This window comes from Camelus ferus, chromosome 3, assembly GCF_009834535.1.
Source record: "Camelus ferus isolate YT-003-E chromosome 3, BCGSAC_Cfer_1.0, whole genome shotgun sequence".
Classification (NCBI taxonomy): Eukaryota; Metazoa; Chordata; class Mammalia; order Artiodactyla; family Camelidae; genus Camelus; species Camelus ferus.
In genome coordinates this window covers 102095921-102122256 of record NC_045698.1, presented here as the reverse complement: position 1 = coordinate 102122256, position 26336 = coordinate 102095921, and positions in this window count along the sequence as shown.

Genomic DNA, 26336 nt, shown 5'->3' with positions numbered 1-26336 from the left:
CCTAACGCTTAATATAATATTCATTGAATGGATATATAGACTGAAATTAATAATAAAATATTCCTCAACTTGAGTAGAGCCAAAAGCACTGGTCTGGTATCTATCCCTGAATGTACTGCCAGAATGCTAAGAATTTGAGAAAGTACTTGAGTTTATTCACTTGCTCATTCAAAAAATACAATTTAAACACCTTTTATAGTCCTCTGGAATTATCCTAAGAGCTGAGGATATAAGAATTAATAACATGGACTTGGTCCCTGCTACCGTAATGCTTGTGATCTGGCTCAGAAGACAAACGCCTAAAAAGCAATTACAATACAGCAGGGTGACTGCTTTGTTGCAGGTGTAGAGAGAGTTTTGAGAGCACATTATGGGGAATGCTGAACCACACTGAAGGAGTGGTCAGGAAGATGAAGATGTCCTGGAGAACATGACAACCTCTTGATGAGTAGGCATTAGCAAGGTGAGAAGGAGAGGGAAGAGCATTTTGGGCAGATGGAGCAGAATGTGGGAAGGTGAGAGAGAGCAAGTTGTCTTTGAGGAATTATCTGGAATTTGAGGTGGTGGGTGCGAAAACAGTGGGAGGCATGGAAGATGTGGTTGGGGAAGTTACCAGAGGTTGCATAAGTCCGTTATGGGCCTTGGGCATTATTTAGGGCATAACAAAAAATTACTACAGAAGGTAACACGGGAGTGGTGCAGTTAGCCCTTGAGGAGCGTTGCTCTGGCTTCTTGGCTGAGGAGGGGGTACAGGTTAGAGCAGGAGGGAAAGTCTGGAGGCAGAGCAAGAGCTCAGATGCATCCAGTCATGCAGGGGAGAGTTGATGAAGATGGGGATGGATGGAAGTGCGTATCAGTGAGACCTACTGAGAGGTGAACTCAACAGAAACGATGCTCAGGTCTCTGATGTTGGGAAATGGTCTTCCCTGAAATAGGGTGCATGGAAAAATGAGTAGGTTGAGGTTGGTTGGGAGGATGAGGAAGAGTAGATGAGAAGCTTGTTCTCCCAGTTGTAAAATGAGAGTGTTAGACTCTGAACAGTAGAATTCTGTGATCATCTTGTTTGGTTTTTGATGTGATCAGAGAAAGCAACTTGAGAGCTGTGGAGGGATTCTCTAAATGTCTCCCTTTTCCTCTTGCTATTTGGACATCTAACCAATCCTGCCTTTCATTACCAATTAAGCTCAGGGAACAGAAAGTGTTTGTATTGCTTGGTATTTAAATTGAACTGAGAGAAAGGGAGTGGGGAGCTGGCATAAGCTGGTAAATATGTTAGCTTTCATAAGCATGAAGTAACACAGAATTTATCATTCCACGTTTCACAACTTGGGTGATTTTAGATCTTCTGTGGCCAGGCTGACTTTATTGTCCTATAATTCTCAATTCTGTGCTTAGTATTTTCTCTTAGCTTGAGCAACTCTCCCAATTGCTTATGACTTTGCAGTTGCTACAGGGAGTCGTTGTACACAGATGGCTTTTAGGAGGGGAGTCAATTTGGTAGGCATTTTCCTTGATTATGACTGCTTTCTCTCTGCACTGATTGTTAAAGATTCTTGCATGTCAAATGGTGGAAATGCTTCCAGGGTCTCTAAAAAGGAAGGAATGTTGTGTTTGGCAGATGATCTGTGTGTGACTATCCTCTGATGAAAAGGCTGCCTGGTTCCTTTAATTTATTCAGATAAATTTTTATAAGCAGTGATAAAACCCAAACCAACAGGAGGCACCAAAGGGAAAAAACTGCGCAGAATTTGCACAGAGAGTGGATATTGATTTGAGCATATAATTACATCCACCTTGTTATATGGTTTCATTTTCATCTCCTGCAACCTTGCAAATAAGTACAAAAATCTTAATAGACAGACCGTGTACCCATTTTTTAAAGTTCATTCAGCTCTTCTTCCAGGAGAACCCAGATAGAAAAAGAAATAAATACTTTTTTATTTGAAACCAATTTTATTTCTTTTCTTATACTACTTTTAAATCAACTTTTTTATTGCTCAGTTGATGCAAGTTTATTATAGAGATACCAGAAAATAGAAGCCAATGTTTTTCGCTTATGTTTGTCTCAGTCTGAGGAAAGGCCTGATCTATATGGATGACCTTTGAGGCCAGAGCTGCAGAAGATTAAAAGGGCACTGTTGACTGTCCTGGTTGTTTTACGTTCAGAGATTTTGTTTTGTTTTGTTTTTGTTTTTTTGATCTATAACAGAAAAGCCATGTCAGTATCTCTGTGTGGACTTTTTTCATGAGGATTAAGAAAACAAAGTTAGGTGATAATGGGTATCTTCTCCAGCTTTCTTACCAGCTGCATGAAGTTGACTTTGCTGCCAAATTTTGAGAACCCAAAGCAAAGCAAAGTATGTTATTGTTTGAAGGAATCTTCCACCTGCGGTCTAACATGGATGCTACCAATGACTGAGCATTGACTGTGTGTCACACATTGCTACGTATTTCACAGGTATTTTATTTCGTCCTCATGGAAAGGCCATGAGGTAGATACTACTCTTGAACAGAAGTGGAAATTCTGGTCCAGAGAGATACGCTTCTTCCAGATCACAGAGCTTGTCCTCTTCACCATGGGACCAAGTTGTTTCTCCTCTTCCCTCTCATTTGCTTTAATCTTCTCTCCAGCCTGAGTGTGGGTCCATCTCCTCTCAATTAGAATAGGCATTTCTTCAGGTTTCGGTGAAAGCTAGCTGAGATGAAAAGGCGTCTGCTTCCTGAACACCTCAATGTGGCCATTGGGAGATCCCGAGGTTGGGGGAATCATGGTGGCATGGAAGGAGCTAGAACACTCTGTCTCTGCTCTCCCAGAGGCTGAGCCGTACTAGGGATCCATCCGATTTGGAGGAGACCGTTCATTTTGGCTCTCTGTCCAGACCCTGTGATACGCTGTGGTAACAAATCCTGTTACCGTTTGCTCTCCGGGGAAATTGTACTTCAAGTGCACAGGTTTCCACACAACCCTTCTCCATTTCCTTCCTCACACATCTCTGTCTTGGAAGAGGACACATACACCCTTTCATCTCCACATTGCTGTACACAGTGTCCTTCCCCCAAATCTTGTTTAAATCTTGGAGATCATACTCATAAAATCTCACCTATATTTTAGTTTTGAGTTTTCTCTGATAACTCTTTTTTCTTGCATTGGTGAAAGATACTGAGTGTTAAAATCATTGTTTTCAGCCTGTTTTCTGTTTCCCAGTTAATTTCTTAGAGAAATCAATTTGTTTCTTTTGCGCCTATGTTATTTCCTTGCTACCTTGCTATAACGTACACCAATTGTAGAATGCCTTGGAAAGTTGAAAGTATAATGGTAATCATATCATGCACTTATACCACATGCTTTTTATATTTTCTATTTTGTGAACCCCTTTTTAAAAAATCTGAAGGAATGCTATTCCCAATTTATATACAGGGAAGAAGAGGCTGAATGAAATTGTCACACAGATGATCCTTTGTCCCCGTGTCTCCATCCATCTTTGACATTTCCCTTCTTATGGGTACACCTGCTGTGTGGTTTTATGGGTATTTGTCTGGATGCTTTATCTTCCTCCATTTTTATATTTACTTTAAAGCCCATCTGATCAGCTGGCCTTCATTCTCTTCATCTGCAAATCAAGATACTGTCCCTTGCTCTACATATCACTGATAGTTTGCTAATGAAAGAGACCTCAGTTATGGATGTGCTTTGCCACATGAGCCTTAGAGGTGTGAAATGTTAGTATATCGCTTTGTCCTCCTATGCCCTCTATTGTCCTTTAGAATATATAAGGTGATTTTTCTTTTTTTTTCAGTCTCACAGCTTGCGGGAATCACTTGAGGGAACTGGTTAAACATAGATTCCTGGGCTCTGTCCCCAGAGGTCTGAATCAGTAAGTAGGGTGAGGCCCGGGAGTGTGCATATTTAACAAACATCACACACAGTTCTGGCCCAGGGGATCTGTGGAGCATACATATGTGGGGAAGCACTGCTCCAAGGGGCCTTAGTTCTGTTTCACGGATGAGCAACTTCCCTTTTCTACGCAAATCTGGTGTGTTTTTACTTCTCTGAGCACGAATGACCTTGAATGACTTTTAAGAAACTAGAGAACCACTGAGTGCATGTAATAGAAGTTATTTATCATGACATGAAAGTTTGTTCCCCTCCTCTAAAAACATCCAGTCATCTGGAGAAAGGTGCTTTCTGGGTGGAGAAACTGGGCAAGTGTGGAGTGGCTGCTGAAATTCAGAAGCAGTCTGCTGGAGCGCAAAAGAGCACATTGGACAGGTGGGTTCTAGTCTTGAATCCTTGCTAATGCTGGCTGTGTGGCCTTGGCCAAGGCCCCTTCCATCTCTGTGTTTATTTTCGCATCTGTAGAGTGGGGCTAGATCAGTGTCTGTTAGACTCTGTCACCAACATAGAGCAGAGGTGTGTGTTCAGGTCCTCAGAGAGCTTTGACCACAGCTGAAAGTTGTCCTCTAATGAATAACATTTCTTTGAAGTATTATGTCTTGTCTTGAAAAGTAAGGTTTTTTTTTTTTTTTTTAATTGCCTTCTATTCCATCACATTTGCATCCTTCTTTCAGTGGGAAAGTAATGTTTAAAATTAAATACCATTGAGTAAAATGGAAACCCCCCCATGGATGGCTTCCCTTCCCGTGGCCTCACATCTCAGAGGTTCCATACCTGAGTTTGAGGATAGACTGGATGATCCCAAAGATTCCTTCCCGTTCTCTCATTTTATGACCTAAGAAAGCTCTTTAGGTAAATCAGCCATTTCATGCACTGACCTCTGTCTCCAAATCGGATGTTCTCTGACGTCTAGGGAATAGGCAAGTGTTCTGAAGGAAAAAAATACTCACCTAAAAGGGGACTGTCATTTTGAACTAAACGATCCAGTGCTAAATCTATTGACCTGATTCACAAAGGATTTTGTGATTCTCTCCACTCTCTTTGAGCTCGGTATGAATTCATTGGCCTCAAATTGAACTTGTACTTGCAAATAGTTTTCAGCGTGTGGGTTTGAAGGAAAAAAATCTAACTCGACACGAACACCCAGACTGGAATTTCATGCAACTAAAGTTTGTTGAGGGCACTTTGCCCCCCTCATTAAATGTATTGATCTTTCTATGTCTCAAATCACCTCTCTGTGAACTCGTCGGTCACTAATGATTCCTCTAAATTGGACATGTCTTGACCTCTTTGCTCCTAGAGATGAAGATGATTTGACAAAAATACTAAGTAATTTGAATTGTGTTATTTTCCCTAAGAAGATCTCACTAAGTTTTCAGTATACACCAGTGAACTTGAGATGAACACTGTTTAATCTTATGGGGAGCAGAAGAGGTTAAAAAAATGGAAAACAGCACAAAGGGACATATTTCATCTTTAAGAAGCCACCTAGTCCCTAAGAAGCATCTCCAGTGGGTGGTAATTATCAGCAGTGGTCGTCAGCCAGGTCTTGATGAGACTCCAGTCTCTGGAAGGGACTCCACTGAACTAAATTTATGAGCAGCTGATATATAAGATAACAGAATCCAATTTATTAATTTATGTTGAGAAATGTACTTTAGAAGGGGGCTAGTTATGTGTATTTTTTAATCAGTGCATTTGTACCTCACTACATAAATGTATACCAAGAAACCAAATTATTATCTGCAGTTTGCTTGGTGAGTGTAGGTTTAGAGCAAGAAATTAATTTGGATAATCTTGCTGCTAAGGTAGGAGAGTATGATGCGTCCATCTCTACCACAGGCAGGTAGTGAGGTAGCTCCATGGACTTCATTGGGTCCATACTGTAGTGGCAATGGGCTTGACTGGCACACAGGCTGCCTGGAATCAAAATCTCACTCTGCAACGTTCTAGCACGATTTTAGAGACCTTTCTTACACTCTGATCCTCACCTTCCTCTTCTGTAAAATTCTGCTTTAACTCATTCTATTCTTTTTTGTAGATTTTAATTTGTAGTAGAAAACCCAATCTTTCTTATTTCCTGATTTGGGGAGTACAGCTCGGTGTCACCATCCTGTCGCCACTCAAACTTCAAATTGAAATTTCACTGCCCTTCCTAGTCTAAGAAAGAAAGATTGCCTGAAAGGAAATTCTGATCTCATAAAAGAACCCAATGACCAACTTCATGAACTGTTTGACTTTCTGGGAGAAGAGTGAAACCTTAGTGCCCCATTTCTTCCTAGACGGCCTCCAAATGTGACAATTACTGACAGTCAAGGTTTCGTAGAGAGAGGTTGTTGGAAGGGAAAAAGAACACCAATTTCAACTTGGTAACTGTTCTCAAGAACTCATCAATCCCTCCATGTTCCCGTGGATGCTACATGAAACTACTGGCACTCTAAATTGGAATTTTACTGGCTAGCGTTCTTTTGGAGAGAAAGGTTGAGAAGGAGATAAAAGTTTCAGTTCCCTCTGGTTATCATAGTGAATCACTGAAATTTGAATACGGCAGTGACAATCATTGACAAGGAGATAAACAAACCTCCCTAAACACTCAGGAATCATAGAAAGATCTGCTTGTCAGACATTATACCAAAGGGATAAAGAGCCACAATGGAAAGTCCGTGGAAAGTAGCTAAATTGATTAATTTCTCTTAGGCTCAGACAGAAAACAATAAAACTTAGGAAAAAAGAAACATTATTAAAATAAATGCCCTCATTTTCTCCATGCATTCAACAGATATGTATGGAATATAGTTGACCCTTAAACAACATAAGTTTGAACTGAGGGTCCACCTACATGTGGATTTTTTTTTTCGAAATACGTACTACAGTACTACACAGTCCATGGTTGGCCAGATCCGTGGGTGAGGGACAGTGGATATGGAGGGCTGTCTCCTAAGTTATACTGGGGTTTTTCACCTGCTCGGGGGTCGGCACCTCTCACCCTGCTGTATTATTCAAGGGTCAGCTGGAGTTAAGTGCCTGCACTGTGGTGGTCACCGCACATACCGTGTTGAGGAAAAAATGGGCTTGTCCTCATGGAGAGTACAGCCTAGGGGAAGTTAGTTTTCAAGTGATCCCGTGGGCAAACATGAAATTTCAAATGGGATACGTGCTACGAGAGTGGCAGCCGTGATGTGAGGTGAACGTGGAGGAGGACTGTTTGACTTGGAGAGGAAGATCGAGGAACATGCTCTCCAAGGAAGTGACACAGGAGCTGAGATGTGAAACGTGAATAGCAGGGGACTGAGTGAAGAGCAGGAAGAGAAAGTTAACCGCTTGTGCAGGGTCCACGTGGCAGGAAAGATGAAGTGAGTTCAGGGGACTAAAAGCAGGTGAGTAGGACTGAGGTTTGAGACCTTAGTACCTAATCTGATAAGATTTTTGTACCACCGACACAGGGATCACAGAAAGGTTCCTCCACAGAGACATACCATGTGCAAAGGAGAAAGAAAGAAAGAAAGAACTTGCAATGTATATTTACCATTTCTATACTAAGAGTTTTTACTGGAAGAAAAACAATTTTTTACATGCTTGTTGAATAATTGGAAATAGAGAAAAGTAGAAAGAAGAAAAAAATCAAGCATAATTTCATTACCCCAGCGGCAACTGCTTTTTAACATTTGGGTTTATTTCTTTGTACTTTTTTTCGTGTAATACTAACATTTTTCATAGTTGTGAACAAACCTTATAGATAATATGGTAAAATGTTCTTTCACTTAACAGTATACATTCTCCCATGTTATTAAAAATTTTCTACAAACATAATAATAAATGCACACAAAACCACAGAGTGTGTTTATTAAAATTAACCATATTACGATTATGAAGTATTTATTACTTGCTAGAGATCCAGTATTATAAACATTTTTGTGCACATAATTATGATTCAACAAATATTTATTCATGCTTTCTTACACTGTGAGTATCTGCATCAGACATAACGCTTTTCCTGTACATTGGAGTATGTTCTTTTTAATCCAAGAAAGGGAAGGAGGAAAAAGAGGTAGAGGAGCAAGAAAGACAGGTAGGGTGGAGTAGGAGGAAGCATATTAAATTGGTCCAGTGGTTCTCAAATTTCAATGTGCGTCATCGATCAGCTAGGGTGCTTATAAAGTACAGATTCTTGACTCCAGTTTCAGATGCTGATGTAATAAGTCTGGCTGGTTTTTAAACAGACTCATGGATGTTTCTGACATGAGTGTTTTGTGGCATATGCCTGGGGAAAACTCGTCATGGTTGGTTCAGATAATAATGCGCTGGTCATCTTTGGTTGTGTGAGCATCCTCAACGTGAAACTGATTAGGGACTGGTCATGAGTGATCTATAACCAGCTCAGCCTGGCTCTGTTTACTGCTCAGACCTCACCCATTCAAAAACACTGCTGTCTTTATGCAGAAGGCAAAGTGCTATTCTCTGGTTGAAAAATGGCTTCTCTTTTAGGTGGGAGAGAAGCAAATATCAAGGGGTTTGAAGAACCGCATTAGAGTCAGGCAGCCCTGCTCCAGTGGAGAAAGGATTGCAGAAAGACCCCTCTCTTTTTGGAAGAAGGTAGTTTGGCGTGGTTGTCCTTTCGTCTCTGGGGACGACTACTTACTCTGGCTGTCTCCAGTTTTCTTCTTCCATTGCTTCTGCCCCCGTGGGGAGCTCAGAGTTCAGCTCTTCCGGTTCCTGCAGGTAAAGTTGCTGTTTGGCTCCCTGGAGTCCTCTTACGTGATTGGTCAAGATGATTTGTGGTAATGCTGTCACGGATACTGAGTTACGCAGTCAGGCTTTCTGCTGATGGAGTATGTGCTTTTGAGCAGGAAATGGCCTTTATAAATCTCTTCTTTAACAAGGGCTTCAAAGATTTGCTTCATTCATTGAAGCTCATAACTGTGTCCTCCTATCAATAAACTTTGCACGGGAAAGATTGGTTGCTTGAAGGGCTCCTCTGTCTTGGGATGCCACTGAGCACAGGACAGTCCATCCATCCAGGCAAGGAGGGTTTCATACTTCTCCAGGTCACTCCATGAATTATAAGCAAGGATAAATGAAAGTAGGAATAATCCAACACCAATTATTTCTGGAATTAAAAAATTCTCATGAATGCTGGCAGACAGGATAACATGCACCACTAGACAGCCTCTCTGGTACTCCAGGCATTTAATAGCTGAACGCTTTACGCTAGTGCTACACAATAGGACCTTCTATGATAACGGACATGTTCTGTAATCTGTCCTGCCCAATGCCCAACATAGTCACTTGCCACATGTGGTGACTGAGCAGTTGAGTGACTAAGCTGTATGACTTAGAACTGAAATTTAATTTAAAATTAAACAGCTACGTGTTGTTAGCAGCTCCTGTATTGGGCAGTGCACCTTTAAACTATTCAGTGGTGCATTTCTCACAGCTTTGCATTTAATTAGAGAAAAGATCAACCAGATCGAGTTTTTAGGATAAATGCAGTTTATTTGTTGTATATGTAACTCTCCTCTCCTCTAATCGTGCCTCCAAAACTTGAAGAAACTATCATAGTTGCAATTAGATGGTTATAAGTCCAAGAGCTGGTTTTAAATCATTCTTTATTTTTCCATTTAATAACCCATTAATCTATGGAGTCCATACACCCTGGTTTTCTCTCTTCCTTTCTCCTGCCCTAAGCTCCCTTCCGAACTTTTTGCCTCTCTGTTCCTCTAGGATCAAAACATATTATTGAGTGCAGCATCACAAAACCATATGGATGGTCTCATTCCATTTTTTTTAAGTAAGAACTATGCACAGAAATTTTTTTTATTTTCTTAAAACTGGACCAGTAGTTATCTCTAAAAAGATGGGATTGCTGTTGTTTTTTCATTTTCTTTTTTTAACTTCTCTTTTTAAAATCAGTTTTCTACAGTATGTAGTACTTGTCTTATTTCATAATTAAAAAAAAAATTTAAAGTAAAACTTAAAAATTTTTAAATTGTCACCTGCACAGCAAAGTTCTTAGAACTTCTACTTTCTCCCTTTTTGCTGAGGCTTCCTGTAACTACTCTCAGGAGTTCTCCAGGAACTCAAGTGTTCATGAAGTAGGAACCAAAAGGAACTAGAAAAGAGATACAGTCTTAAATTTTCTCTTATTCATCCTTTGAGTCACTTTGTTATCTTTTAGGCCTTGAAAAAAATAGATGACCTTATTTTCCTGTGGGAATTAAAGTAGGTATTTCGTTACAGCCTGTAAGAGGCCAGGTCCTAGTTAAATGCCTTGAACTCCCCAGAAAGAGCTTGTTCCCCATGGACTCCAAGACACAGGGCACTGTATTTTTTTCCTCTCTTTCCTAATCTTTTAATGACTCAGAACACAAACCCCAGCTTTCCCTGCCCCACACATGTGAAATTAACAAGAGTGCCTTCACAGACAACAGTGGGCCCCTTAGAACATTTTGCAAAATCATAAAGAAATAAACACCCTTACTCACCAGTGCCAGCCACTATCACCGAGGTTGAGAATTCTTGGCAGCTGCATCTCAAACTCATTGGGTCCATAAAGTGATTTACCGTCCTGTTGTATACCAATGAGCAAAATCACATGCTTAATTTTAGATTCTCCAGCAGTGATCATTTCTATTCCAGTTCCCCTGCTCATAATTTAAAATGGAGAAGGCTTATCTGCATTCATTTCTTAGATCATTGCTTTGGCACTTTCAAGATGTTATCCAAGCATGTCTTTTATAACCTTGTGGAAATTGCCGTGATAAAGGATGCATCAGCAATTTTCAAACCCATTTCTTTTTGTGGAGCCATCCCTCAGCCTCCCTTAACAAAGAGCAGTAGAGAGAACCACAGGTCTTTTTTTACTGTCCTCATTTTTAAAGAGTTTTGTTTTGGTCAATGAGACATACACTGTGGAAACAAGGCCAACACAAACTTTGTGGTGGTTTGTTTTTTTTTTTTTCACTGCACATCTAACTAACCTTGATTAGATGTAAGGCAAGGGACTGGGCTGCTGTCTTAGCTCCTAAAATTGGTTTCAGAGGAATTGGTTGTAATGGAAATGTCAAGCCCTTTAAATATCAAACCTTTAAATACCATGAAGGCATATGGATGTGAACATAACTCTGCCCATTCTTAGATTCTGCTATGTCACATGTCAGGACTAAAGCAATGAAATAAACTCTTGTTCTGGAAGAAGTGACTGAAACAATTGCATATGATGAATGGACGAGGCCAGTTGGTTCATCTTTAGAGTAAATCTTTTCTATGAAAGTCAGAGCCAAAATGAGATCTGTAGAACATTGGCGGCTCTGAAATTAGGCACATGCCTCATTGTTCCTTCCACCCCACTTCTTCTCATGCCCTGGAGGACTTTTCCTTGAAATTAAACAATTGCGAGAACAGCTCTTTGCAAATGAGTTCAGGAAACTTACCCTTTGACAAATAAGAATAATTAAAAAAAAACTCCTTATATTGGAGAGAGCAATAAAATCTGTTCTGTGCCTAATATATATTAAATACTAAATCAATATTTATTGAGTTGAATTGAGTCCTGCTGATGACTGGAGACTGCATTAGGCTTGGAAGACATGGACTGGAGTCTCACTGTGTTCTTAACTAGCAATGTGACCCTGGGCAGGTCACTTAAACTCTGGGCTGTGGAAAAATGATGATTAAAAATATCTACTATGTATGGGTGGGGGGTGTCTAAGGAATGATCACCAAAACTTCTTTGAAAGTATAAGGTGAGAGTAAAACAGGTGAAATTGGTGTGCAGAGAGAGCCATTTAAATGAAGAGCAAAGTGAATTTTAACAAGTTCAAGTATGATCGATCAATTGCATTTAAAGGAGATACACAGAGGGGAATGGCACATATGTCTGTATTAGAAATAAAGCCTCTTCTGGGAGTCCTGAAGCTTTGCACGGTCTTTAATTCTGTGCAGTGGCTGAGATGAACTTGCTAAGTGCTGCCCAGAGAAAAGGTCTTTATGTCAAAGGAGGTCTGAAAACTCTGTCAGACAAATAATATCTTAGAAAAATATCAAATATTAGTCTTGGATCAGGGAAATAGCAAAATACTGATGGAATGACATTTCTTACTGGAAGAAAGTCTTTTAAAGTCACCTCACAGAATGAGCTGGCTCCAGTTACAGGCTGGAGATATTTTATCACACAGCAGAGACTTTTTCTGTAGTTAAAATTATAGGGCGTGGGATGTTCACCCACTTGTGCAGTACAGTCAGTTTGGTCTTCTCAACTCTTTCACACACCCACAAAAAAGAAATGAACATTTACAGGCAGCTTCCATGATGGGCGAGCTATATTGCATTTATTTTCTTGTTTAATTGAAATAGGTTGGTTGGATTAATTATCTGTCGCATTCTGCAAATGAGAACATCAGGACTCAGGTTTAGTAGTTTGCTGGTGAGGAGGCAGCTGGGTTCAGAGGGCCTAACTCCACGGTGCACTTCCCAGTGTACCCAAACTGAGCTCTGCTGAAAGGCTCTGCGATCAAATAATTTGGGTACATACTGCATGCTTGAGTTGCTTCTTAGAGATTTGCGATACCAATTAACAGGTGAAAGTCTCAGCAAAGTTAAGAGATTCTTAAAAATAGATTTGCTTAGCTTTTCCTCTCCTGTTCATACTCATAAAATATCCATTTTTTGTGTTTCTCAAGAAACACATTAACACTTGAACACACTTGAAGAACAAATACTTATACATTATAGAACACAGTTTGAGAAATGCTTGCCTCTTTCTATCTTGAATATAAGCTTGTTTAGTAAAAAAAGCCTTATCATCCAACGATAACAGTGGATGAATCAAAAAGCCTAAATTGGGTTCCTTTGTTTTCTTTTATAACTATATACTTTTGTTTATGACTATTGACTTTACCATTTCCTTTTACTGTAATAACTACTCTTAAATATTTAAAAAATTAGAATAAAATAGAAATAAAAAATTAGAGTCCATATTCCCACCCAATTTAGAATCCCCTCTATCAGGGGATCTATCAGCTGATGCATGGATACATCTATGACTGATGAGCTCATTGGTTGACAGCCTTGACAAGGCACTCTGAGTAGCTTTTTTGTGAATCTAAATCATGCAGATGGGAAGAGAAACATTCAATCAGTTGGTCATCTGGCTGCTGCTTGCTTTGAGTAGCAAAAGACAGCTCAGGTATTTTCCAATATACAAATATTTGGAATCTTAAATGCAAAAATCCAGGAGGCATGATTGATTGAATCTGCCACTACTTTCATCTGGCTGTGTTTTTGATTATATGTAGCTTGAGCAAATGTATACTAGAAAGAGAATATAGTTTTCAAGAGGAAAATACATATGCCAGCTCTGCCTCTTAGAACTCGGTGATCTAGGATAAGTCAGTTCATTCCTTCAAACCCCAGTCACACATAGGGCTAATAACTGTACGCTCCTCTTAGGGCTGTGGTGAGGAATAAATGAGAGGGTGCATGTGAAATATTAAGCAAAGTGTGGAATACCCAGTAAAGGCTTTATTTCTAGTCTGCCCAGAGAGGGTTACTCTACTTGACATTCTTACCTTGGTTTTCACTATCCGTAATACTAGACAAAGCATCAATAGTAACTTTGATGTTTTCTTTCTTGTTTTCCCAGTTCTTACATAGGGTTCTCCAACTGAGCTCAAGATATTGGGCTCAAATGTATAAGGGCTCCCTGTCTGTTCCTTTTCCTGTGATGGCATCAGAATTGAGGACTAGTACTCCATCTTGGCTGTAACTCCATCCAAACCCTTAAGGACAGAGGTCCCAAGGAATCATATGTGGAGAAATAAGAGTGATGCCATCTATGTTGTCCCATTCATAAGCTTACATTATGGTGCATATCACTGGTGTGCTAAAAAGTAAATTGGGGTGTGGATGAAAACAGTGATGATAATGATTAAGATAATAACATTGACATATATTGAACATGTACCATGTGTCAAGACATATTCTAATAGCCTTACATCTATTATATTATTCAATTCTTCCCCAAACCTTATGAGTAAGTGTTGTTATTAACATCCATATCTTGTTGCTGAGAAGGAAGGCTGATCACGCTCTGATGAATGGTCTAGGTGGGATTAGAATGTCGCTCCCACCACTGATGCTTTGAACCACCACACTAGAAACATAAGGCAAGAAAGAGGGTAATGGTGACAACGGAAATCTACCAACAAACATTTCTTGAATGCTTGCTATATTCCAGACACTGTACTAACTGTCTTACGTGTACGTTGTCTGATTTTTACAACATTCTTGTGTGATAGTTTCTGTTGTTCCCTCTGTTTTACTTAGCAACAAATGAACTCAGAGACACTAAATAACTTTCTCAAAGTCATATGGCTAGCAAGTGGCAGAGCTAGGATTTGAACCCAGATCCTTTTGGATTAGGTAAAATTTTTTTCGTGTTATAAAATTTCACAGTAGAACTTAGACAAGACATGTTGGTTAGCAACTTAATGAGATATTTAGGCTTATTCTACATCCAGATAACATTTTTGTTGAGCCAGACTCCATTGACCCATTTTCTGCATCAGAATAAGGTATTTGTTTTTCCATGCCCAGCATAGAGGATTTGAGGAGCTTGGGAAGATGGCTCTAATGGTGCGTCATTTATGAGCATAAATCATTGTGAACAATGCTCCTTCCTGATTCCCTTTTCCTTTCTTCCTGGTATAAGCTCAGTGAAAACAGCTTTGAGGTGAGTCACATTCCCAGTGTGGGCTTAGACTTGCAAGATTGTTTTCTGACCCTTTTTTTCAATTATCGAGGTTGGAGTTGTGAACCTTCACCCTTTGGGGCAAGTGGCTGAACCACATGTGCCGAGCAAAACACAGCTTTTTGACCCTAGCTAGAAGTAAACAACAATTACCCTCACTTGTCAAAGCAGTCTCTTAGGAGAGGGAAAGTCAGCGAGGAAGTGGGCGATGCCTTTCAGTCTGTGTCGAAACAGCCAGAGGCCAGCGCCCCAGCATCGCAACTCAAGGTGGGAATCAGGAGCTGTCTAACTCAGACTTCCCCAGCAGACTCACAATTGGATGATGCCCGCTTGTGCATTGCATGATGACGCCTGGCCTGGGAAGTATTTGTTAATGCCGTGGAGGCGTGCAACAAATGACCACCATCTACATAATGAGGTAGATCAAATTGCTTCTCAGAGGCTGAATGTATGTGTCTATATGGATGCTAAAGCACAGGAGAATTAAAGCTCAGGGCTGCAGTGTTCTTTCAGAGAGTTGGCTTCCAATTAAAAGAAAAATAATACTATATAAAATAGATAAACAGGGTCCTACTGTACAGCACAGGGAATTATATTCAAAACCTTGTAATAGCCTATAATGAAAAAGAATGAAAAAATGTGTGTGTGTATATATAGATAGATAGATATCTATATATATATCTGAATCACTAATGCTGTACACCAGAAATTAACACCACATTGTAAATAGACTATTTCAATAAAAAAGTTATACAAAAGAAAATAACACACATCTTTGAAGACTAGGCCAGCACCTGGGGAGGGCTTGGATTAAGGAGTGACATCTAGATACTTGCTTCCTCCTTTGCCCATTATTTCTCCATCCAAGGTGGAGTGTTGACTGCCTTCTAACTGGCACTGTCCTGGTCCTAGGCCTTTGCGTTTCTCCTTGGACGATTAAAACTATCAGGCTGCTGCTGTGCTACCAGCCGCCGCCTGGCTGCAGCTCATTCTCTTCTCTACCCCCGGAAGGCCTTTTCTACCGTGTTGATTGTAGTATGTTGTTACTCACAAGCTCTCAGTGCTCCGGTGAGTTCCATTTCAAACAGAACAGAGTCCCAGTTTCTTAGCCTGTCATTCAGCGACACTGATAATTTGGCTCTTGCTTGGTTTACAGACGCATCCTCTGCCTCAGTCACCAGAGTCTGATGGCTGCTTTCCTAAGTCATCATTATCTTTTCTGTTTTTACTTCTCTTTCATCACTTTTCTCTAGACCAACCCTCTGGCCTCGTTCTCTCTTTGGTAAACCCCTCTTCATCCTTCAAGGCCCAGGTCCCAGGCTGCCCTTGGGAAATTTCGTCCCTTATTCCCCAAGGTGTTTTACTTTCCTAATGATTTTATATTTAATTGTTTAAATGTTTTTCTGGCTAGACTGGGAGCTTGAGGAGGTCAGAGTTTCTGTCTTTCTCCCTTTGAGCCATCACCATCCATTGGCAATGAACAACACAAGTATAGAAACTTCATACGTGCTGATTAAGTTAAATGGATTTTGTTCTCTCTCGTAGAAGTATATTTGGGAAAAGGAATTATAGTTAGCAGCCTTGAATTTGTCATCACCCATTTGCTGTATAACCTAAGGCAATCCACACCTTCCTCACTTGCTCAACAGAAACAACAATACCCACGTCTCAGAGTCAAAGGAGAAACACTTGGAACAGTATCTGAGAGTGAAAAGTAATATTCTACTGCGAATTACTGCTTTTAGTTAAGCAGATCATTGTGGTTGTATGGCACTTGCTCTGGTGAAGGTATGATCAGGAAGAAGTTTGAAATAAATGACCACCTCAGGTATTTTGATTGTTGTCCATGGAGTTAACTATACCCCAGTAGTTTAATCAAGAAATTAGTAAGCATGTAGGAATAAGACATTTCTCAGGCTTACAAACATAGGACTTCAGGGCTTGTACTCAAATAGTGTTTCTTCAGAGAGCTCTTGGTCACCCAATCTAAAGTAGACACCCATTTATTCTGTATCACATAATATTTTGTTTACTTTGTAACACATATGTTTTTGTTGTTGATATCTGTCACTGCAGTGTTCTCTCCTTAGAACAGGAAGCTGTATTCCTGTGCTTAGAACAGTAAGATATAGTAGACACCCAGTCAGTACTCATTAGGAAGTGAATTATCTGTCATTGAGGACAAGTGACAGGATTGTTAAATTGCACACATAATCACAGTGCTCAGGATAATTCAAGTGAGGTAATATACATTAAAGTACTTTGTAAACCATTAAATTCTAAGAGCTGATTCATAATTGTGGTCTCTTGAAAAATCTTGGTCTGATCATTCGTGCACCATTTTTTAAATCCTTAATTAAGCTAGAGAGTTTGGTGTTATTTTTTTGTCATCATCCCCATTTCACAGATGAAGATGAGGTGACAGAAGTTCCTGGCATACAGTAGGTGCTTGACAAGTGCTGGTTCTACATTATGCCTTTTGGTTTTTCAGTAGTCTCAATTCAGAAATTAAATGAACCATACTCAAGCCACGCCAGGATACACAGCCTTTGTTCCCACCTGGGACATTTTCAATTGTTCAGCTTGCTTTGTGACTCCAACTTGGCAAACTGAACACCCAGGTTGGTTCCTTGTTCTGAGATATTTCATCATCAGATCTCTCCCTGCCAAAGAAGAGGCTGTGCAGAGAATTACACAGGCACCCAGTTTCAGGCGTGCAGCCCTCAAGCCTGCCCCACTTTCTCACCTCAGGTAATAGCTGAAGGACAAGTGCTTCTAGGTGTGCTTGCAGGTGGTGGTCTGTTAGACGGAAACACCTCCACCTGCCCAGGTATCTGGTCCATCTCTCCAGAACTGTCCCACCACCGTGGGCGGTGGTGAGGTCAGGGCCTGGCTCCTCTCCTATGGCTGTTACTATTATTGTTGCTATTATAATTATCCTAAACACAAAAACACTGTGAAGTAGGTATTTTCAGTGCCTCCTTACAGCTAAGAAAAATGAGACTCAGAGAGACCCAAGGCCGTAGAGTTGGAATCTAAACCAGGCCTGTTGGGTTCAATATATGTGTCATTTCCATGTTAAGTTTTGAGATGATCATTTGGTTTAAAAGAGTGAAGTTAAGTTTTTATTGTTATTGTTGTTACCATTTGTGTGTGTGTGTGTGTGTGTGTGTGTCTGATGAGAACACTTAAGATCTACTCTTAGTAAATATCAGGTTTACAATACTATATTATTAATTATAGTCAGCATGCTGGACACTAAATCTCTAGAGCATGTTCACCCTATGTGACTGAAACTTTGTACCTTTGGATCAACAACTCCCTGTGCTCCGGTTAACCAGCATTTCTTGTGTCTTCTTCTCAACTCCAGGAAAATGAGAAAGACTGAGTTAGTCAAGTCTGTTTAGTGTTTGCTCATGTATTCCCTTTTCTTGGAATTATACAGAGACTTTATAACTAGTTAAAATGCTTTGACAAATTCAGTATGATTGCCTCTGGTTAGCGCAGAGTGGTAATTAAGTCTGCAATTATATGTTCAGATTTTCATATTTTTCCTGTATGTGCATTTTGACAGTAATTGAACAAGGCAGTATTTGCAATATCCATTCTGAAACTGTTTCACAATATTTCATTATATGCCAGGTTAATTTGTTAAACTCACATAGCAAATGAAAACTTCAGCATTGATCCAATTAATCCAACTGTGGGGACTTTCTGCTAATACGCCTTAGCAGGGAAAACTGAAGGAGATGTTGAGCAAAGTGTCTAGAAAGATTAAGAGTATAATTGGGGGATGGAGGAGAGCCTGATGGTAAGCTTTATTTTCTCTTTTTCTAAGTTGCTCTTTTTTTCCTCATTAAATGCCATTTACTTCCTTGAAAATCAGTACAGTGGGAAGATGAATAAACATTGATGAGGTATGAATCTGATTCCTGAAAAGACCTGAGGAAATTTAATTTTCTCTTTGGGTCTCTTGTGTGTGTAAATGAGAAACTCTGTGTGTGTGTGTTTAGTTCAGAATGAAGGGGTGTGGCCCAAAGCAAGATGGCATTTTGATTGTCTATGGCTGTATTATTTTTCATGTATTCCAGTGTAACTTACAAAGAGTGAGTGAATTAAAGTCCTTTTCACTATGGTAAAGCGTAGAGATGAAAGGTATGGAAATACTAGACGGAATGTAAGATCTTTTTGCGTAGAAGTGTTCTCTCTTCTGAAATGATGACAGGGAAGGAAACCTACACTCTGTTGGGTGAAGAACCTTCTTGATAAAGTATTGGTGTATCCATTAGCTTATGTCATTATAGGCTTATTCATTCATTTACGTATGCAAGAAATGGTTCTTGAGTATTTATATAGTGATCCTAGTCTTATGGTAAGTCCTGAGGACACTCTGGAGAGCAGAATCAGATGTAGGTTTTCTCATGGAATTTAAAATCTAGTGTAGAGGCATATGCAATCACATAGCACTTCAGATATATAATGAAACTACATCTAAGGTAGATACTGTGTGGTGCTGAGCTTCATGAGGGCTTATAAAAGGAACACTTGGCCTTGTCAGTGAGGTCAGGAAGGAATTCCCCTGGGGAAGTGATGCTTGCATTGAGATCAGATGGATGAAAGCGAAAGGTTAGCATGTTGAATGAGGGTGAATAGTTGGAGGTTGGGGAGGGGACAATATATACAAAAATTCTAACACGGGAGAAATTACGGTTCAAGCAGAGCATAGGACTGGGAACATAGGACGAAATGAAGCTGGGAGAGACTGGAAGGAACTGATACATGGCAGCCTTATGGATAACAACAGTTAACGTTTTTTTGAGTGCTTATTATGTGCATGGTCCTCTTGTAAGTGTTTTATTGTGTTAACTAATTTCATCCTTATAAGGGTATGTGAAATTACACATTTCATCTTACTGATTAGGAAACTGAGACACAGAGGGGTTAAATGATTTGCCCAAGTTCAGTGGTAGAGTTCTAGAACTGTTATTTGAACATAAGTCTTGTTCTTAGGTAAAAAGCTCTTAGCACAGGAGTATCCTTGGAAGGACAAAGCAGCAACTTTGGGTATCTGTCCGGATCTGTATGATGGCTAAATATAGAGAGTCAGAAGAATTGCAGGGACTTCATGAATGTTATGAAGCTGTATGGAAAATATATGTGCGTTTTTGTAGGAAGACGCTGTAGTTTTTTTTGCCAGATTCTCCCTGTAACTCAAAGTAAATTGAGAACCACTGATTATTCTAGATTATTGAAAAATATTTTATTCTGATATAACTGTAGATTCACACTGAGGAGTAGGAAATGATACATAGGGATCCTGTGGCATCTTCATTCTGTTTCCCTCTATGGCAACATCTTGCATAACCTGTAGTACAATATCGTACCCAGGAAATTGACACTGGTGCAATCTACCAACGTTATTCAGATTTCACCATTTTACATGTACTCGTGTGTGTGTGTGTGTGTGTGAATTTAATTCTGTGCGATTTTAATCACGTGTGGGTTTGCATAACCACCACTGCAGTCAAGGTATAGAACATTTCCATCAAGAGGATCACTAGTTTGACGTAACTCATTTGTGTGTGTGTGGATTTAGTGCTATGCGATTTTATCTTGTTTGGGTTTGTGTAACCACAACCGCAGACACGGTACAGAACATTTCCATCACGAGGATTCCTTGTGCCACTTTTTTCATAGTCATAGACATTTCCTTTCCTGTCTCGATGATGTTTAAGGAACAACACCTGTCTAGATTATTTTTAAGGAGAAGAGTTTATATGTTATTCTACTGTTATTGACCATATGAATCTGAGACATTGTTCTTTTTCCTTGCCATTGTTCAGTATTAAGTGGTTTATTTTATATTTAAAGGGTGATTAATGAACAAGATATCTCAGTTGGCTTTTGGTTAGTTATTTCTATGTAGTAGAACACTACAGAATTAATAAAGAGTTTTCCAAATGAGAAAATTTTATTTTTCAAATAAGAGAAGTCATCTTTCCTAACCCCACCATTCACTAGCTGTATGATGGTTGCACTCTACACAGCCTCTAAGACTTGCTTCTTTTCCTCTTTAGTTACTGTGACACTGACTATAAGCTGCTGCCATTATCATCAGTATTGTTATTCCCTGGCTATCTCTCTCATGATCCAGTTTCGCTACCCTTTTGATACATTTTTCACAGAGCAGCCAGAACAATCTTTTTTTTTTCATTTTCATATTGTTTTTCATTAAAGGTTATTATAAGATATTGAATACACTTCCCTATGCTATACAGAAGAAATTTGCTTTTTATCTATTTGTATATATAGTGATTAACATTTGCAAATCTCAAACTCCCAAATTTATCCCTTCCCACCACCTGTCCCTCGGTAACCATAAGATTGTTTACTATGTCTACAAATCTGTTTCTGTTTCGTAGATGAGTTCATTAGTGCCCTCTTTTTTCTTTTCTTTTTTTTTTTTAGATTCCACATATGAGCAATATCATATGGTATTTTTCTTTCTCTTTCTGGCTTACTTCACTTAGAATGATGATCTCCAGGTCCATCCATATTTTATTCTTTTTTATGGCTGAGTATTATTCCATTGTATAAATATCCCACAACTTCTTTATCTAGGTCATCTGTTGATGGACGTTTAGTTTGCTTCTGTGTCTTGGCTATTGTAAATAAGTGTTGCTATGAACATCGGGGTACATATATCTTTTTGAATTAGAGTTCCTTCTTGATATATTCCCAGGAGTGGGATTGCTGCATCATATGGTAAGTCTATTTTTAGTTATTTGAGGAATCTCCATACTGTTTTCCATAATGGCTGCACTAAACTACATTCCCACCAGCAGTGTAGGAGGGTTCCCTTTCCTCCACACCCTCTCCAGCATTTATTGTTTGTGAACTTTTTAATGACGGCCATTCTGACTGGTGTGAGGTAATACCTCATTGTAGTTTTGATTTACATTTCTCTGATAATTAGTGATACTGAGCATTTTTTCATATGCCTATAGGCCATTTGTATATTTTCACTGGAGAATTGCTTGTTTAGGTCTTCTGCACATTTTTGGATTGGATTGTTTTTTGTGATTAAGGTATTTGAGCTGTTTATGTATTCTGGAAATTAAAGGGAAATGCAAATCAAAACCATATCATTTGCATCATTTGCAAATATTTTCTCCCATTCCGTAGTTTGTCGTTTTATTTTACTTACAGTTTCTTTTGCTGTAAAATCTACTAGTTTGTTGTATTGTTTAGATTCCACATGTAAGTGATATCATACAGTATTTGTCTCTCTCTCTGACTTATTTCACTTAGCATAATACACTCCAGGTCCGTCCATGTGGTTACAAATGGCACACTTTCATTCTTTTTTATGGTTGAGTAATATTCCATTGTATATGTTTATCATATCTTCTTTATCCATTCATCTGTTGATGGACACTTAAGTTACTTCTGTATCTTGGCAATTGTAAATAATGCTGCTATAAACATTGGGGTGTGTGTATTGTTTTGAATTATTGCTTTGTGTTTGTTTTTCTGTTTTGTTTTTTTTAAGATAAATACCCAGGAGTGGAATTGCTAGGTCATATGGTAGTTCTATTTTCAGTTGTTTTTTTTTTTTTTTGAGTAATCTCCATATTGTTTGCCACAGTGGCTGCAGCAATTTACATTTCCACCAACAGTATACAAGGGTTCCCTTTCCCCACACCTTGCCAACATTTGTTATTTGTGGTCTTTGATGATAGTCCTTCTGACAGGTGTGAGGTGATATCTCACTGTGGTTTTGATTTGCATTTCCCTGATGATTAGTGACGTTGAACATCTTTTCATGTGCCTGTTGTCATCTGCATTTTCTCTTTGGAAAAGTGTCTGTTCAAGTCTTCTGCCTGTTTTTTAATTGGGTTGTTTTCTTTTTGGATATGGGGTTGTATGTGCTGTTTATATATTTTTGGATATTAACCCCTTATTGATCATATCATTTGCAAGTATTTGCTCCAATTCTGTAGGTTGTCTTTTCATTTTGTTGATGTTTTCCTTCAACAAACCAGTGACTATAACAAAAATGAAGCAGCTTCCAGATGTAGAGAACAAACTAGTGGTTACTGGTTGGGAATGAGGGGCAATGTAGAGGTAGGGGATTAAGAGATACAAACTATTAGGTATAAAATAAGCTACAAGGATATATTGAACAATACAGGGACTATAACCAGTGTTTTATAATAACTATAAATGGAGTATAACCTTTAAAAATTGTGACTCACCATATACACCTGTAACATACAATATTATACATCAACTATATTTTGATAAAAAGAAGAAATGGTGACAATAGCAATATGAATGAAATCAATTCATGTGATGAAATAAAATTTTTATAATTTTTCTCTGATAACAGTAATAAGTTATGGAACCTCATTACAAAGTTAGAACATGATATGCAAAATTCAGTTTGCATCTGAATCTAAGTATTCCTTAGAGAATTTTATCAACAGTTTCAGTTGCTTTTGGCAGAGTCAAATTTCTCTAAAAGTAAATAAATAAGTTAACTACAGTGTCCCAAGAAAATAACCTAATTTGCCATTACTCTTCATAAAACACAATGTATGTGAAAAGCTTGATTACAACAATATAATTTTGCTGAATTTAAAGCAAGAAAAAAATATAGAATAATTTAAAAAATAAAAATAAAATTCAGATATATAATTTCTGTGCTTGAAATCATTCAGTGGCTTCCCGTGGCTTCCTGGGCCAAACTCCATCTTCTTAGCCTGCTGCACTGGCCTCTTCCTGGCACTGCCACCAGTTTGCTCTCCAGCCTTTCTTGGTCCAGGTCCAGGAAGTCACTTGCCATCTCTTTCCCCTGAGCCATCACTTATGCCTTTCAGACTCAGGGTGCTGCCTCCTCCATGAAGACCTCCTGGATTGCAGCTTTTTGTGTCTTTTCACTATGCTTTCTTGAGAGCGTTACAAAGTAATTAAGAAATCAGATTTTGGAATTGGGTTGATCTGGTCTTAAATTCCATCCCTGCCTTTAGTAAATGTATGATCTTGAATGACTCATTTCCTCTGAGTCTCCGTTTCCGTGTTTGTGACCATAAGGACCCTGTGGGACTTGAATGAAAGAAAACAGCACAATGAGGCACAGAACTGCTGTGGAGCAGAGCTCAGTAACTAGTGACTTTTATAACTATGAAGTTACTCTGTGCTCCCCCCTGGCATAGCACTAGTCTCACTGTCTAGTAAGTGTTAACTTGCTGATAAGGACTGTTTCGATGCCCTTAATTTCCAGCACCTTCCACAGCGTGCTTAGATGTAGATGAGTGAGTGAATGAAGTAGACCAAGATGGGAGAGAAAACAGATCAGGTCTTCAGGTGCTTCAGTGTCCATTTTATTCAGAGACCTTCACTGATTGGCCTCAAGTCATTTTTTCAGTATGCTAGACAGATCCACCTTTAAATGCAAGCCCCACACTCATTCCAAACCCTAGTAGAAACAATCAATTTCTTTCAGGGTTTTGTTTTTTATTTTTAATTACTCATGTACTCATTCTTCAATCACTGAGAGTAAACTGAATCCTCTGTGTCTTTGAATAAAAGCTTGATTTTTGCTTGAGGGAAGAAACACTGGGTTAGAGGGAGAGAGACAGACGGTCTCGTGGGCAACTGCCGCCCTGATTTGGAAACTGCATCCTGCCCGAAAACAGGAGGGTTCATAATAGGCTTTCCCTGTTGGGCTGGCAGAGTTTGTGAAGTGATGACGTGAGGGGATTCAACTGCCTGGGGACTTTTGATGGAAAATCCCTCAGCTATACACTATTTGGAACTTTTAAAAAGCCAGTATCGTTTGGAACATTTCATTGTGTCCCACTTGTGGGGCAGTGTGTATAACACATTCTCCCAGAGGTTGCTCGGCAACGGACCTGCAGTGGGAGGAGCTGGACACTGTGGTCCCTCAGAGGAAGAAGGGGCTTTGTGTCTGTAACAACGTGGATGAACCTGGAAGACATTATGCTCAGTGAAGTAAGCCAGACACAGACAGGAAAAAAAAAAATCTTCATGATCTCACATATGTGTGGAACCTGAACAAAGCTTGGACACATAAAAGCAGAGAATAGAATGGTGGTTACCAGGTGTGGGAATTGGGAACGTGGTCAAATGCTACAAAGTTACGTAGGATGAGTAAGTCTAGAGACAATGTACAGCATGGTGACAATAGTTATTAATACTATATTGACTACTGAAAATTTGCTAAGAGAGTAGACTTAGGGTGTTATTATGCACAAAAAGGGTAACTGTGTGAGATGTTAGCTCATCTGTGGTAATCATTTCACTGTGAATATGTATATTACATCCTCACATTTCTACCTTAAACATATGAAACATTTTTTTTCTTTTTAAAAAAAAGTTTTATTGAAATATAGTCAGTTACAATGTGTCAGTTTGTGGTGTACAGCATAATGTTCCAGTCATGCATATACATACATATGTTCATTTTCATATTCTTTTTTCATTAAAGATTATTACAGGATATTGAATATAGTTTCCTGTGTTATACAGAAGAAACTTGTTTAAAACTTTTATAAAAAAGGTAACAAAGAAAGGGGATCTGGAATTGGCCGAATCCAGTTTTGGGTTAGGCCACTCACTCACAGTCAACCTTTGCAAGTTATTTAACCTGCTAAGTCTGGGTTTCCTCATTTCCAAAGTGAACATTAAATAATACTCACACCCTGCTTGTGACAGTTGAGTGAGGTGACATAGCCTAGTGGTATAGAAAAATAAATATTCAGTGACTAATATTGTTAGAAGTAGTATTGATACTCATATTAGAATTAGTATTGGTTCTGTTTTTTTCTTCTTTTTTTAATTTATGTATAGTCAGTTTGCAGTGTTGTCAGTTTCTGGTATACAGTGTAATGTTTTGGTCATACTTATACATACATATATTTGTTTTCAAAGTCTTTTTTAACATTTTTATTGATTTATAGTCATTTTACAATGTTGTGTCAAATTCCAGTGTTCAGCACAATTTTTCAGTCATACATGGACATATACACACTCATTGTCTCATTTTTTTCTCTGTGAGCTACCATAAGATTTTGTGTATATTTCCCTGTGCTATACAGTATAATCTTGTTTATCTATTCTACAATTCTGAAATCCCAGTGTGGGATTTCAAAGTCTTTTTTGTTATGGTTTACTACAAGATACTGAATAGAGCTCCCTGTGCTATACAATATAAACTTGTTGTTTATCAATTTTATATACAGTAGTCAGTAACTGCAAATCTTAAACTCTCAATTTATCCCTTCCCACCCCCTTCCCCCTAGTAACCATTAATTTGTTTTCTATGGTATGTAAGTCTGTTTCTGTTTTGTAAATAAGTCCCTTTGTGTCTTACATTTATTATCTATTTAATATATTTTTATTGAAGTATAGTCAGTTTACAATGTTGTCAGTTTCTAGTGTACATGCAATGCTTCAGTCATATAGGAACACGCATATATTCATTTTCATATTCTTTTCACCATAAGGTACTACAAGATATTGACTATAGTTCCCTGTGCTATACAGTATAAACTTGTGTTTATCTATTTTATGTATATTAGTATCTGCAAATCTTGAACTCTCAATTTATCCCTTTCCACACCCTTCCCCCGGTAACTATAAGTTTGTTTTCTATATCTATGAGTCTGT